At 37.2% G+C, this 14260-nt stretch overlaps 1 non-coding gene across 1 annotated transcript; it reads left to right on the plus strand.

Moving 5' to 3' along the window:
* Positions 1 to 1101: 1101 nt before the first annotated feature.
* LOC112745846 (small nucleolar RNA R71) lies at positions 1102 to 1205 on the plus strand. Its single transcript, XR_003173754.1, has one exon. It is a non-coding gene; the product is annotated as a small nucleolar RNA R71 (small nucleolar RNA).
* Positions 1206 to 14260: the final 13055 nt, after the last annotated feature.

Below are 14260 nucleotides of genomic sequence, written 5' to 3' on the forward strand. Positions count from 1 at the left end.
TTGTACTCAGGAGCCTTTGGCAGTGTAGGATAAGTGTCAAGAGAGTCTGGGAATGGGTTGTCTGCACGCTTTGGAGGGGCGTGCTCTACTTCTTCCTTCTTCTCATCTGGAGCTTCCTTTTCAACTAGCTCTTCATTGACCTTGGTCTCAGAGCCAGCTACTTTACCACTTCTTAATTGAATAGCCTTGCAATCTTCTCCTGGGTTCACCACTGTATCCTCTTGAAATGTACTTGCAGACTTTTCAAGTATTTGCTTGCTCAGTTGGCCCACTAGCACCTCTAAGTTTCTAATAGAGGCTCTGGTTTCCTGTATAACTTGTGCTTCCGTACTTGCCACTTGTTCACTTATTACGGTGATAGCCTTGCATTCCTCTATTGGATTTAGAATTGTGTTACCAGGAAGGCTATTAGTGGTCCTCTGATCAATTTCATTAACCTTTATGGCTAATTGACCCATTTAAATCTCCAGGTTTTTGATGGATGCTCTGGTTTCCTGTCTAAAACCTGTCAATATTGCTTCCAAATCATTGTTCTGCTGGAAACCGCCCTGAGAACTATTGTTGAAGTTCTGAGGTCTCTGAGGTTGTTCTCTCCACCCAAAGTTTGGGTGATTCCTCCATCCCTGGTTGTATGTCTTAGAATATGGATCATTGTTGGGATTTCTAAGACCACTCCCCATGTAATTCACCTGTTCAGAAGAAGGTTGAGCATAATCATAATTATCATTTTGCATAAAGTTACCTGCCATGTCATAGGAGACTTCCTGTGGTGGATTTTGGGTGTTGATAGCTGAGACTTGCATGCCACCCATCTGTTGAGTAAGTAGATTTATTTGCTGAGACATCATCTTGTTCTGAGCAAGAAGAGCATTAACAACTTCTACTTCCAACACACCTCTCTTTTGAGAGGTCTCAGAGTTCACAGGATTCCTGTTAGATGAGTAGAGATATTGGTTGCTTGCAACTAATTCAATCAGCTCAATAGTCTCCTCTGGTGTCTTCTTCTTGTGCAATGAACCGCCTGCAGAGGTATCTAAGCTCATCTTTGACATCTCTCCTAAGCCTTCATAAAAGATATCCAGTTGGGTCCACTTGGAGAACATGTCAGGAGGGCATTGCCTAGTCAGTAGCTTGTATCTCTCCCAAGCTTCATAAAGAGTTTCACCCTCCTTCTGTCTGAAAGTTTGAACCTCCAACCTGAGCTTAGTCAACTTCTTTGGTGGGAAAAATTTAGTGAGAAATTCAGTAACGACCTTTTTCCAAGTATTCAGACTCTCCTTTGGTTGGGAACCTAGCCATTGCTTTGCTTTATCCCTCAGAGCAAACGGGAAAAGCATGAGTCTGTACACCTCTGGATTCACTCCATTTGTCTTTACAATATCACATATCTGCAGAAAATCAGATATGAACTGATTTGGATCTTCATGAGGAAGTCCATGATACTGGCAATTCTGTTGCACCAAGGTGACCAATTGTGGCTTCAACTCAAAGTTGTTTGCATTTATAGGAAGTACCACAATACTTTTTCCATAAAGATCCGCAGTAGGGGCAGAATAAGAGCCAAGCACTCTCCTCTGTTGATCATCCCCATTCGGATTTACCACATTGGCATTAGCATTATTATTTGCCATAGTGGATTCTGCAGCCTTGCAAAGTCTTGCTTGTTGTAAACGTCGCCTGAAAGTTCTTTCAGGTTCAGGATCAAAGTCTAAGAGATGTCCTTTGTCTCTGTTCCTGCGCATAAACAACCAGAAGACAAGAAAAGATGAGACTCTCTACGTCAGAGTGTAGAGAAGTCCCTGTGAGATAACATGTGTAAAATAATAAAATAAAAAATACTAAATAAATAAATAACAAAAATTCGAAAATTTAAAAAGAAAAAATAAAAAAAATTAAAATAAAATTAACTGAGTGACACCAAACTTAAATTCAGAAATTGAGAAAATAAATCAAAATATATAATTTTAATTTTAATTTTAATTTTATTTTTATTTTTATTTTATTTTATTTTATTTTACTTTTTTTTTAATTAATAAAAATAAAAAAAAGAATGAAAAACGAAACAGGGGAGGGGGGATATAAACGTAAAGGAAAAGAAAAAAAAAATTTAACGTAAAAGAAAAGAAAAAAAATTAACTTAAAAAAAACGCAAAATAAAAATTAATAATAAAATAAAAAAAATTATCTAATCTAAGCAATCAAACAACGAATAGTTGTTAATCACAGCCAATCCCCGGCAACGGCGCCAAAAACTTGATGCGGTATTTTTATAACCACACTTACTAACCGGCAAGTGCACCGGGTCGTACCAAGTAATACCTTACGTGAGTAAGGGTCGATCCCACAAGGATTGATGGATTAAGCAACAATAGCGTTTGATAGGATTAGTTAGACAGACAGAAAATAGTGTTGAGATGCAATATAAAAGACATTAAATAATATCAAAAATATTGAAGAAAGGCAAGTAATTAAGATGGGAATAATATATGGAGAAGATAGTTAAGGTTTCAGAGATATCTATTTTTCCGGATTAACTTTTCTTACTAACTAATTTAATTATGCAGGATTTAATTTATGGCAAACTGTATGTGACTAGACCCTAATTCCTTAGACCTTCCTAGTCTCCTCTAAAATTCATTAACTGCCAATTCCTTGGTCAATTAATTCCAATTAGAGGGTGATAATCAATTCCTAGTTTATCTGCCACAAAAACTCTAATTATCCAAGAGGTAAAAGGATTATATGTCACGTATCCTATTAAATTCAGATAATTAAAATTTAGGAGAAATAGTTTTCAAGCTGTTGTTCAGGTAAAGAGCTTTTCCAAGTTTTACAAGAACTCAAATAGAAAGAGGGTCATACTTCCGTTCCACCCAAATTCATAAAATAAAGAGCGAAAATAATTCTTAAATTATAAATCCATACATAAATTAAAATAGTAAAAGCAATAAAATTAATCCATAGAATTAGACAGAGCTCCTAACCTTAACAGTGGAGGTTTAGTTGCTCATGGAAAAGAGAAAATAAGGATTCAGGTAAAAATGTACATAGTTCTAATCTGATGGCATCAGATCCCTTTTTATATCTAATCCTAATAAATTTAAAATCTAATATTTAAAATTAAACTTAAAATAATATCTTTTCCTAATTTAAGATTTGAATTTAAATTTGAATTAATTAACAGATCTTCAGTTGATGGGTGGGAACCACTTGTTCTGTCCATTCTGCAGCTTCTAATCTGTGTTTTCGGGGCTGAAAATTGAGTTAAAACAGCCCAGAAATCGCCCCCAGCATTTTTCTGCATTTTCTGCACGTGGCGCATGTGACGCATCCGCGTCGTCCACGCGTTCGCGTCATTTGTGCAGATTCCAGTCCACGCGATCGCGTCAGGCACGCGATCGCGTCATTGCGATTTCCTCCATTTTGCGCAGTCGCGTGAGCCATGCGTCCGCGTCGGTATTCGCTGGTCATCTCCTTGGCTTCTTCTCTTTCTCTGCAGAAACTTCATCAAATCCATCCGAATGCTACCTAAATTAAATAAAATTGCACAAAACTCAAAATAGCATCCATAGTGGCTAAAATATAATTAATTCTTAATTAAACTCAACAAATTAGATGCAAATTCACTAGGAAAAGATAGACAAGATGCTCACGCATCATATACCCGAAGACGAGAATGATGGGCGCGATAATTCTGCAGGACCTTTCACAGCTGACATCATGAATTTTCAGCTGCCCAGACAATTCACGTTACCGACAACCCTAACTCCATATGATGGGCTAGGGGATCCTAAGCAGCACATTAAAAAATTCCGATCTATTATGATCGTTAACGGGGCATCTGACCCCATTTTATGTCGTTGTTTTCCTTCCTTTTTAGATGGTCCAACGCTTGACTGGTTTTGCTCTTTACCTGCAGATTCTATCTCACGCTTCCAGGAACTAGCAAAGCAATTTGAAGACCACTTCGCAGCGTCAGCAATCTACTTACATGATTCCGATTATCTGACTACCATTAAGCAGGGTCTGCAAGAAAGCTTGAAGGACTACATTACCCGTTTCACGAAGATAGCTATGCGAATTCCTGATCTTCATCCTGAGGTTCACTTGCATGCCATTAAAAGTGGTCTTCGCCCTGGCAAGTTCCAAGAAGCTATTGCAGTAGCCAAGCCAAAGACTCTAGCCGAGTTTAGGGAGAAGGCTAAAGAGCAGATAGATATCGAAGAGCTCCGTCAAGCACGAAGAGCAGAAAAGTCGGCGTTCGCAAAAGACGATGATAAACCTCGGGAGAGCAAGAAAAGTTTCAAACCCGTACCCCGCTACGAGTCATATACTCAGTTTAACACAAAGAGAGACGACATTATCAAGGAGATATTGAATTCTAAGTTAATTAAACCCCCCCTTAAAGCTGGCAGTTACCCTGAGCCAAAAAACGTTGACAAATCCAAATACTGCACCTTCCACCAAAAATATGGCCACACCACTGACGAATGCGTGATCGCTAAAGATCTTCTGGAGCGCTTAACGCGGCAAGGACAACTAGATAAATTCATTGCAGGACACATGCAGAAACGGCAAATCCCAAACTCTGACCAGCCTGCGACAGCTTCGTCGTCAAAGGACAAAGATAAAACCCCGGCTCAGCCTAGAGGGGTGATTAACTGTATTTCAGGAGGTTACGCTGGCAGAGGACAGACAAACTTGGCAAGGAAGCGGACATACAGAGCTATGTTGGCAGTTGAAAATACTACCAGCAATCCTCAACCAACCCCAAATGTCCCTGAAATGACCTTCAGCTGTGCTGATTTCAAATCCAGCCACATCAACTTTGACGATCCCGTGGTTATCTCAATCCAATTGGGAGACCTTATAGTTCGGAAAGTGTTACTTGACCCAGGAAGCAATGCCGATGTGCTATTCTTCGCCACGTTCCAGAAGATGAAGCTGAGCACCCATATTCTGCAGACTTACTCGGGAGATCTGGTCAGATTTTCAGGGGAGCGCGTTCCCGTGCTAGGATCAGTGTGGTTACAAACCACACTCGGTGAGCAACCATTATTCAAAACACAAGATATACAATATCTTGTGGTCGACTGTTTTAGTCCTTATAATGTTATATTGGGAAGACCTTTTTTAAATAGATTTGCTGCCATTGTTTCCACTTTTCATCTTTGTATCAAGTTTCATGTACAGGACAACGTAGTTGCAACCGTTCATGGTGATCTACATGAAGCTCGGCAATGCTCAACATCAGCCTTAAGCCCATTAAAAGAAGCAGTCAGGCTCGCGTCAATTCAATACAATCTGGACAACCAATGCTAACCGAGCTTGATCCAAGGGCCGATTTTGAAGACCGCCCTACACCAAATGAAGATCTGACGAAAGTTATCCTGACCGAGGATCCAACCAAGTTCACTTTTATAGGAACATCCATCAACAATGAGGAAAAACAAAAGCTGATCAGTTGCTTACGCCAAAATGCAGACCTATTTGCTTGGACTTCGGGGGACATGCCGGGCATAGATCCATCTGTACACATAAATTAGCAATCAGTCCAACTGCCCGACCAGTCTCTCAGAAAAAGCGAAACCTCAGAACCGAGAAGCGATTAGCCTCCGTAGCGGAGGTTAAGAAACTCATCGACGCCGAGTTCATCCGAGAAATCCAGTTCACAACATGGTTGGCCAATGTCGTGATGGTAAAAAAGAATAACGGTAAATGGCGCATGTGCGTCGACTTTACTGATTTAAACAAGGCCTGCCCTAAAGATGCTTATCCTTTACCTAGCATTGACACCTTAGTTGATAATTCTTGTGGCTATGGCACCTTGAGTTTCATGGATGCATATTCTGGTTACAACCAGATCCTTATGCATCCATCAGACCAAGAAAAAATAGCATTTATAACTGAATATGGTAATTACTACTATAATGTTATGCCTTTTGGATTAAAGAATGCAGGTGCAACGTACCAACGACTCATGAACAAGATCTTCGAAGAGCAAATAGGCCAGAACATCGAAGTATATGTCGACGACATGGTCGTAAAAACAAAGGTCGGCCACCCTCATATACAAGACCTCGATGAGATATTTGCCCAGATAAGGAAGTACAACATGAGGCTGAATCCCGAGAAGTGTGCATTCGGTGTTCGCAGAGGAAAATTCCTCGGATTCATTCTGACAAGCCGAGGTATTGAAGCAAATCCAGAAAAGTGTCAAGCAATACTTGACATGCACAGTCCGACGACCATAAAGGAAGTCCAACGATTAATGGGCAGATTAGCCGCTTTGTCCAGATTCCTACCATGCTTAGCATCTAAGTCGCACAACTTTTTTCAATGCCTGAAGAAGGATAAACAGATCTTTACTTGGAATGAGGATTGTGAAACAGCGTTCGCCAGTTTAAAGCAACTCCTTTCAAAGCCACCTGTTTTACAGAAGCCCAAGCTCGACCAACCGTTGTATTTGTATTTATCTATCACTGATGTAGCAATTAGCTCTGTTCTCATTGCAGAAAATGACAAGCTTCAACAGCCAGTCTATTTTGTGAGCAAGTCATTACAAAATGCAGAACTTCGCTACCCAAGAATTGAAAAGCTCGCCTTGGCACTAGTCTTCTCCGCCAGATGGCTCTGACCTTATTTCCAAAGCCATACAATCATCGTTAGAACCGATCACCCACTTCGTCAGATACTCTGTAAACCTGAGTTGGCAGGACGACTAATTAAATGGTCTATTGAACTCTCGGAATTTGACATCCTATATCAACCAAGAGGATCTGTCAAATCACAATGGTTAGCCGATTTTGTAGCTGAATTAACAAGCTCATACTCGGAACAGAAAAGCCAGGCATGGACATTGTTCGTTGATGGTGCTTCAAACCCTCAGGGATTTGGAGCAGGCATAATATTGGAAAGCTTGGATGGCATAGCTCTGGAGCATTCTCTCCGTTTCTCTTTCAAAGCCAGTAATAACCAGGCGGAATATGAAGCCTTCATAGCTGGGCTCAAGTTAGCAGCCGATTTACATATTACCGATTTAAAAGTATATTGTGATTCTTTATTGGTTGTTCAACAAGTAAATCAAAGTTTTCAGACCAAAGATCAGATTCTATTGAAATATTTAGACGTTGTTCAACAATTGCTAGCAGATTTCCCCAAAATTGAGATTCTCCATATACCTAGGGAACAAAACCATAGAGCAGATGTTTTATCAAAATTGGAAACTACACAGGCACACACAGCCACACTATTGCAGTCAACTCTAGATAAACCGAGCATTGATACCTTGCACATTTTAAGTATTCTAAATAAGGACAGTTGGCAACATTCTTATATTCAATACCTCCGTCATGGTTCTATTCCGAACAAAATTCAAGACAAGAAAAAATTCAGAAGACAAGCATCTTTCTTTACATTTCTAAATAATATTTTGTATAGGCGAGGTTATTCTCGACCTCTCTTGAAATGTTTGGACAGGGTTGAAGCCGATCTAGTTTTATCCGAAGCTCATGAAGGAATCTGTAGGATACATTTTGGAGCCCGGAGCTTAGCACAAAAGGTCTTACGAGCCGGGTTTTATTGGCCCACGTTGTGGGAAGACAGCAGAAAGAAGGTCAGGACATGTGACAAGTGTCAGAAGCACTCCCCGATTATTAACCTACCTGCCGAGCACCTTCATCATTCAGTGGTAAGCTGGCCTTTCAATAGATGGGGAATTGATATCCTCGGCCCCTTCCCCACCGCCTCAAGGCAGGTAAAATATTTGGTAGTGGCTATTGATTATTTCTCTAAATGGATCGAGGCCCAACCTTTGGCAAAAATAACATCATTACATATGATAAATTTCTTTTGGAAAAACATTATCTATAGATTTGGCATACCACACCATATTATTACTGACAATGGTCGACAGTTTACCGACCATAATTTCAAAGAATTTTTGCAGAATTTAAAAATAAGGCAACACTTCTCTTCAGTGGAACACCCACAATCAAATGGGTTGGCAGAGGCAGCGAACAAAGTCCTCTTACAAGCATTAAGGAAAAAGCTCGATAGCGCAAAAGGAGCATGGGCTGAACTTATTCCTGAAGTACTATGGGCGTACAATACTACAGCACATTCAACAACTAAGGAAACCCTGTTTCGTCTGGTGTATGGCTCTGAAGCAATGATTCCCATTGAGGTGTCACAAAGCTCGATGTGAACGCAAGCTACAAATCATGACAAAGCTCGGTTAGCCGAACTTGACCTAGCCGAAGAAGTACGAGATATAGCAGCTGTTCGGCACTGAGCCTTACAACAGCAACTCGCCTGACAATATGCAAGAAAGGTTATTCCCAGAGCATTTAACATCGGTGACTTGGTATTAAGGAAAACAGAACAAGCTCACCAACCTTCCACCCACGGAAAGCTCGCAGCAAATTGGGATGGCCCATACCGAGCATGTGAAGTCCTAGGAAGAGGCGCCTACAAGTTAAAGCATCTAGATGGCAATAAAATTTCCAACACATGGAATGTACACTCACTAAAGCAATACTACAGTTAAGAACAATAGCATGCTAGTACTCTTTTTCCTATCTTGAGATTTTTTCCAAAAGAAGTTTTGCTCAAGAAGGGTTTTAACGAGGCTAGCTTACCGACATATAAGATGTCAAGGTACTGTTTATAAGTAATTTTCAATATCTTTTATGAATTTTCCACATAATTCTTTCAAGTTAAAAGCTATTACGAAGTTATCAGATTACAATACCCTTCTATGAAAGGGTTGCTGATCAAACAACAAAGTCGCATTATTCAAACACGAGTGCGCAATATTTAAGCTAAACTGAAGGCTTAAAACAGAAACATACAATCACAATATCTTCCTAAAGGATAACCAGAGCAAAAACCAGACAGAATCAAAATGTAAATTCAGCAGTCATCATAAAAACAAAACCAAAGTTTCAAATTCATAAGTTACTGCCAAAAAGGTTTATGTCCCAAAAGACAGAGGCAAAACAAGTCCTCCATAAACAAAAGTCAAAATGATAAAAAGAGCAGTACAAAGTAAAAATCTAATCAGCTAAATTATCATCGCCTTCTTTAGCAGCTTCCTCATCATTAACAAGCTCACCATCACGAATTATTTTGCCTGGATCCATAGTAGAAAAATCCCCATCAGGAACAAGAAACTTGGCTTGGTTAACAGCTCGCTCGAACCCTTCTGCAAATGCATCTAGAATGTCACCCTCTTTGGCACTCTCCATTTCTTTTATTTTTGAAGTCAGCTCAATAATTCGGTTGCTTAGACCGACAAGATCTTCTTCCTTCTTGGTCAACAATTCAACAGCCTTTGCTCGACCTTCCCTTTCCGCTTTTAATTCCCCTTCAATTTCAGAAAGCCTCTCTTTCAGGTCAGACAAAGCCTTTTCTTTTAATATAAGCTCATCCTTTAAAGTCACAGTTGCAGACGCATCATGTAAGACCTTTTTGTGTCTTTTCTCTTGGCTACGACCAATACTGGCCAGTCGGAAACCCAGTACCTGTAATTTAAAAGCCAGTACTTAAATAAGTATCAATTTTTAGTATAAACTACATACTTCAATCAGACCTCACCTGAAGAAACTGGTCGACCCCTATATATATCCCCGACTTCTTCCACCAGAGACACATCTGTCGTTGATTGAACGACCTCGTCAGCAACAACATTAAACGGAAACTTCCGACTCCAAACAGAAGAACTCTCTCCTTCATTATTAAAAGCATGCAACTTTTCTTGCTTCAAGGGAAAGCTCGACAAATCCTCTAGCAGCAACATTTCCTCCTTACTTCGTTCACCATCAAACCCAATCAAATCTGATTTTCTCTTCTTGAACACAATTCCTTTTTTCCTTGGTGGGGTTGGTTGACCTCGGCCCCGCCATCAACCTTTTCGGGGTTCGAAGAAGAACCTTCAAAGTTCTTTGCTTTGAAAGGAGATCTTAAGCTTGAGGCTGATACCCCAGGGTACTTCCCAGCTGTAGAAAATAAATAAATAATATATATATATACCACAACAAGCATGTCAAGCGTATACAAGAATGCCTACATTCACAAATTTTCTCACCTAGATAGTCCAACACCGCCGATTTATTTTCTTCCCAAGGGAGTAGTCAGATACAAACACTAAACCACCCTTGTCCACCATTTCAATAAAAAAATATATTATGCATTCATTCCGGCCAGTGATAAGTTCAGGGCCTAGTATATGCTGTGGTTGACAACACCAGTACATCGGGAATTTCTCCCCTAAGTTTTCATCAAGATAAAATGGGAACTCCTCATCTACCGACTTTACTTTTAAAAATATTTCTTTAAAATCCTTGAAGGACGACTTATAGAGTTTAAAAATAGAAAAACCTAGAGTACTATTCAGATTTATCCACAGTTCTTTCCACACCCCCTTGGCCTGAAATAGTGAAAAGAACAGTTCCAGGTCTGTTTCCACTTCAAGAAATTCCATCAGAATTTGAAAACATTTGATTAATGCCCAACCATTTGGGTGAATTTGAGAGGGCGCACAGTTCATCTGTGTCATTACATCACATTCAAAACTAGAAAACGGAAGTTTAACACGCAATTCTTCCAGCACACAGCTGTACATATAAAAACTCTCGAAATCTTTCCTTCTATGGAAGACCCGATTAGTCCGGTTGCATGGCAACAACTCCAGATGAAACCCCGGTTTCACTATCCTGGATAAACTCACTCTGCTCACACTATCTCTATTAGAAAACAGCGAAGCCCGTATCTGGACATCACCATCAACCCAGTCGTAAGACTCATTGTCTTTGACCTTAGGTAGCGATTTCTTCTTTTTTTCACTCATCTTTGCAACCAAAAGCAAGGAAACTATTTCCGATAGTAACAGAAGAGGGGAATTTCACTAACCTCTAGTACTCATTCTTCTTAAGCGCTTCTGTTGGTATCTCCCAGTTCAACCAAATAAAACTGCAAGATTACTTGCTATCCATTTAATCCACCTTTTCAGTTCCATAAGTCAATCTTCACCGTTAAACCATAAACCACTTTCAACGGTTGGTAAAGTACATTGGAAGTTGCGCACAGTTATTAAAATAATAAATAAATCGTGCCACGAAAAATGAGACGCATTAATTCCTACTAGCTTTCCATCTTCTATGCCTTTTCATATGTTACAGGTGGACTTAAATGAGCCACGTTAATCTGGGGGCTCCATATGTCGAACTATAACTCGTTAATGACCATTTAAAAGCTTAACCTGTCTCTTTTAAGTCAGGCCAAGCTTGGGGGTTGTGATATGACCAGTAAACATCGGTTACGAGTTATAGCTCGGAAACGTATGGTCCTCAATCATAACCGACCATTCTTAATAAACAGCATTAACTCCAAATTGGTAACGTCGGATATGCAATCAATCCTCTCCTTAGGCATTATAACTAAGAAAGAGAATGATCAACCTCGTCCACACAGGTATAAAAGGGGCGAGGAAACAATTGAAGGTATGATATATCTTTCATGAAAAATAACTTTTACATATACATCCTCTTGCTAACTTGAGCGTCGGAGTGTCTTTGCAAGTACCCATCTCACTGTTTCTGGTCTACCGACGTATACCACACTTCGCTGGAAAGGATCGCCGACTTCCGTCAAGGACCCGGCTATACTTCTACCTACTCAGGCAAGAACAGTACATATAATCGTCACCCTAATGTTTCACATCTCAAAAGAAGGGAGAAATTAAAAATCATCAACATATATTAAAAGTTTATTAGATTTTTCTTAATGAATTTTCACATCAGGGGAAACTTTTTATCAAGAACGAAGACAAATGGCAACTGATGAAAATATATTGTTACCTTTCACTGCACCATATGTTCTTTTTCTTTAATTTCTTTCCATATTTCATAGGAACAAATCCGTTTAAGATATTTATATGCGGATATAATTTAGTCAAATTATCTCTCACTATTGCTTTAACATCAATAAGTAACTCGAAGCATTCAAAAGTTTTATATATTCACGGTGTGACACGTTTTATCATAACCTAACATGCAACTCCTACCATACGATAGCGACAAAAAACTTGAACACGTACGATTGATGATTAATTAACCAACTATATCCATATATATGACCATATAAGAAATAATATAATTTTGTACATATCTTGATATTTTTCTAGTTATATGTGTGTATATATATTGTGTGTGTGAAGAAATATTAGATAACAGACATATAAATTGAACACTTTCTTTTTTTTTATTAAGGTTTGAAAGAAATTCAAAACACATACGTATGTAAATCAATATATATTTTAGAGACATGCCTTTTCATGAAAACTAATTTTCACTCTTTATTAACGCGCCTCAACTTGCTTCACATTCTAAATTGAACACATTTTTCACACAAAATTAAATTTACAAAAAGAAGTTTTTCATATTTAACCGTAATTTTGATAGTTTAAGTGCAGTTAACTTTACGTGATTTAACAAATTTGACTAAATTATCATCTAACGATTCTGAACTATTAACTTCACTTTCAACTTTTACCCATATTATTAGCCTTCAAATTAACATTACATTTGTGTACATCTTCATTTTCAACAATTTTGCTTGTTCTCCATAGTTTCGTCTGCAATTTGAGTTTTTATAATTCCGTCTACATTTTGACTTCTCATAATCTATCTGCATCTGAGTTTCACAGTTTTTTTTTAATAAATTGCAAAATTTGAATTTAAATTTTAAAAGAGGATATTTAATATATTTAATATATTTAAAATATTGTATATTAATATAATATATAAGTATATTTCGTATTGATTTTATTTATTTATTTATTTTGTTTGATCTCATGTTGATTTTGTCATTATATTTAGATTGTATTATTGGTTTATTATAAATAAGTAATTTTTATTGTACATTATTTTAAAGAATATACATCATCTGATGAATATCAATCTTGAAACATTTGTAAAATTAAAAATATTTTTCAAAATCAAAAGTGTTCTATGACCGAATAATGAGAACCAGTGATTGATTGGTGCTGAAGCATAACAAAGCAATATTAAGTTAAACTTTAAACTTTCATGGTCCTCTGACCAAATTCCACATTTTCATTTCATGGTATTGTCACCATCTAACATAGAAAGACAAATAAATATAATAATATATACTTAGAGCATTATACTATTATTCCCAAATCACAAGCAGGAATTTGTGATGCTTACATTATTGTAGCTATTTTCAAATACCCACTTTGTGTAATTGTGCTAAGGAATAATAAAATGAGCAATAATAATTAGTAGGAATTGAAATCACATAAACTATTTGCAATGGTGGGTTTGGAATAATAATATAACTATAGCTAGCTAGCTAAGTGCACTACTTAATTCCTTATTCTGTATATCAAAAAATTGCTGACCACAAACACAACACATTGGTGATAGCAACCACCCATTTTGTATGCACATAAACACTCATGTCATCCTTCAAGAATCTATGTATCTATATGCATGGAATCCAATTCTGAAAAATCCACCAACACATGTCCTATCTTATTAAAGTTATGAACTTATTATTTATATTGTTATTAACACACACAATAAAATTAATTGTTAAACTTTCCCTTGGCCATATCTATTACAATAAAATAGTCTATGAATGGTTATTTTACCTAGAGAATATTTGTCTAATATATTCCTAAAATGTTATATTCTGTTTGATATAAATTCATCAAATTATTTAGTTATTCTACGTTTTTATTATTGACAATTAGATGGTTTATCATATTTATTAATTAGTCTTAACTTTAAGTATATATATTATTTATACAAATAATATTCTTTATTTATTTATTTTTCTTAACCAACAGAGAACATTTTTATAGGTTATTTTTTGGATGTTATTTTACTACTTCAACCTAGCTAGAATATGCTGAATTGATCTCAGCATCACTGGCATATATTAAAAATGTTAAGTGCGTACCAAAAAATAAATTATCGAATTAGTTATCATGTATTTATATATAAATACACATAATATTTAATTTATTTTTAATATATATTTTATGTTTTAATATATATTATGTACAGACGATTAATTTAATTAATAGCCAATTTTTATATACACCTAATATAATTATTATATATATAATATAAAATGGCTAATTAAGTAATTAAATAACATATTCGTTACCTTTTGTCCTCTAATTAATGTGAGTGCGTGCATGCATATATAAATACATGACATTGCTCACTGT

Source organism: Arachis hypogaea, chromosome 14 (assembly GCF_003086295.3).
Source record: "Arachis hypogaea cultivar Tifrunner chromosome 14, arahy.Tifrunner.gnm2.J5K5, whole genome shotgun sequence".
Taxonomy (NCBI): Eukaryota; Viridiplantae; Streptophyta; class Magnoliopsida; order Fabales; family Fabaceae; genus Arachis; species Arachis hypogaea.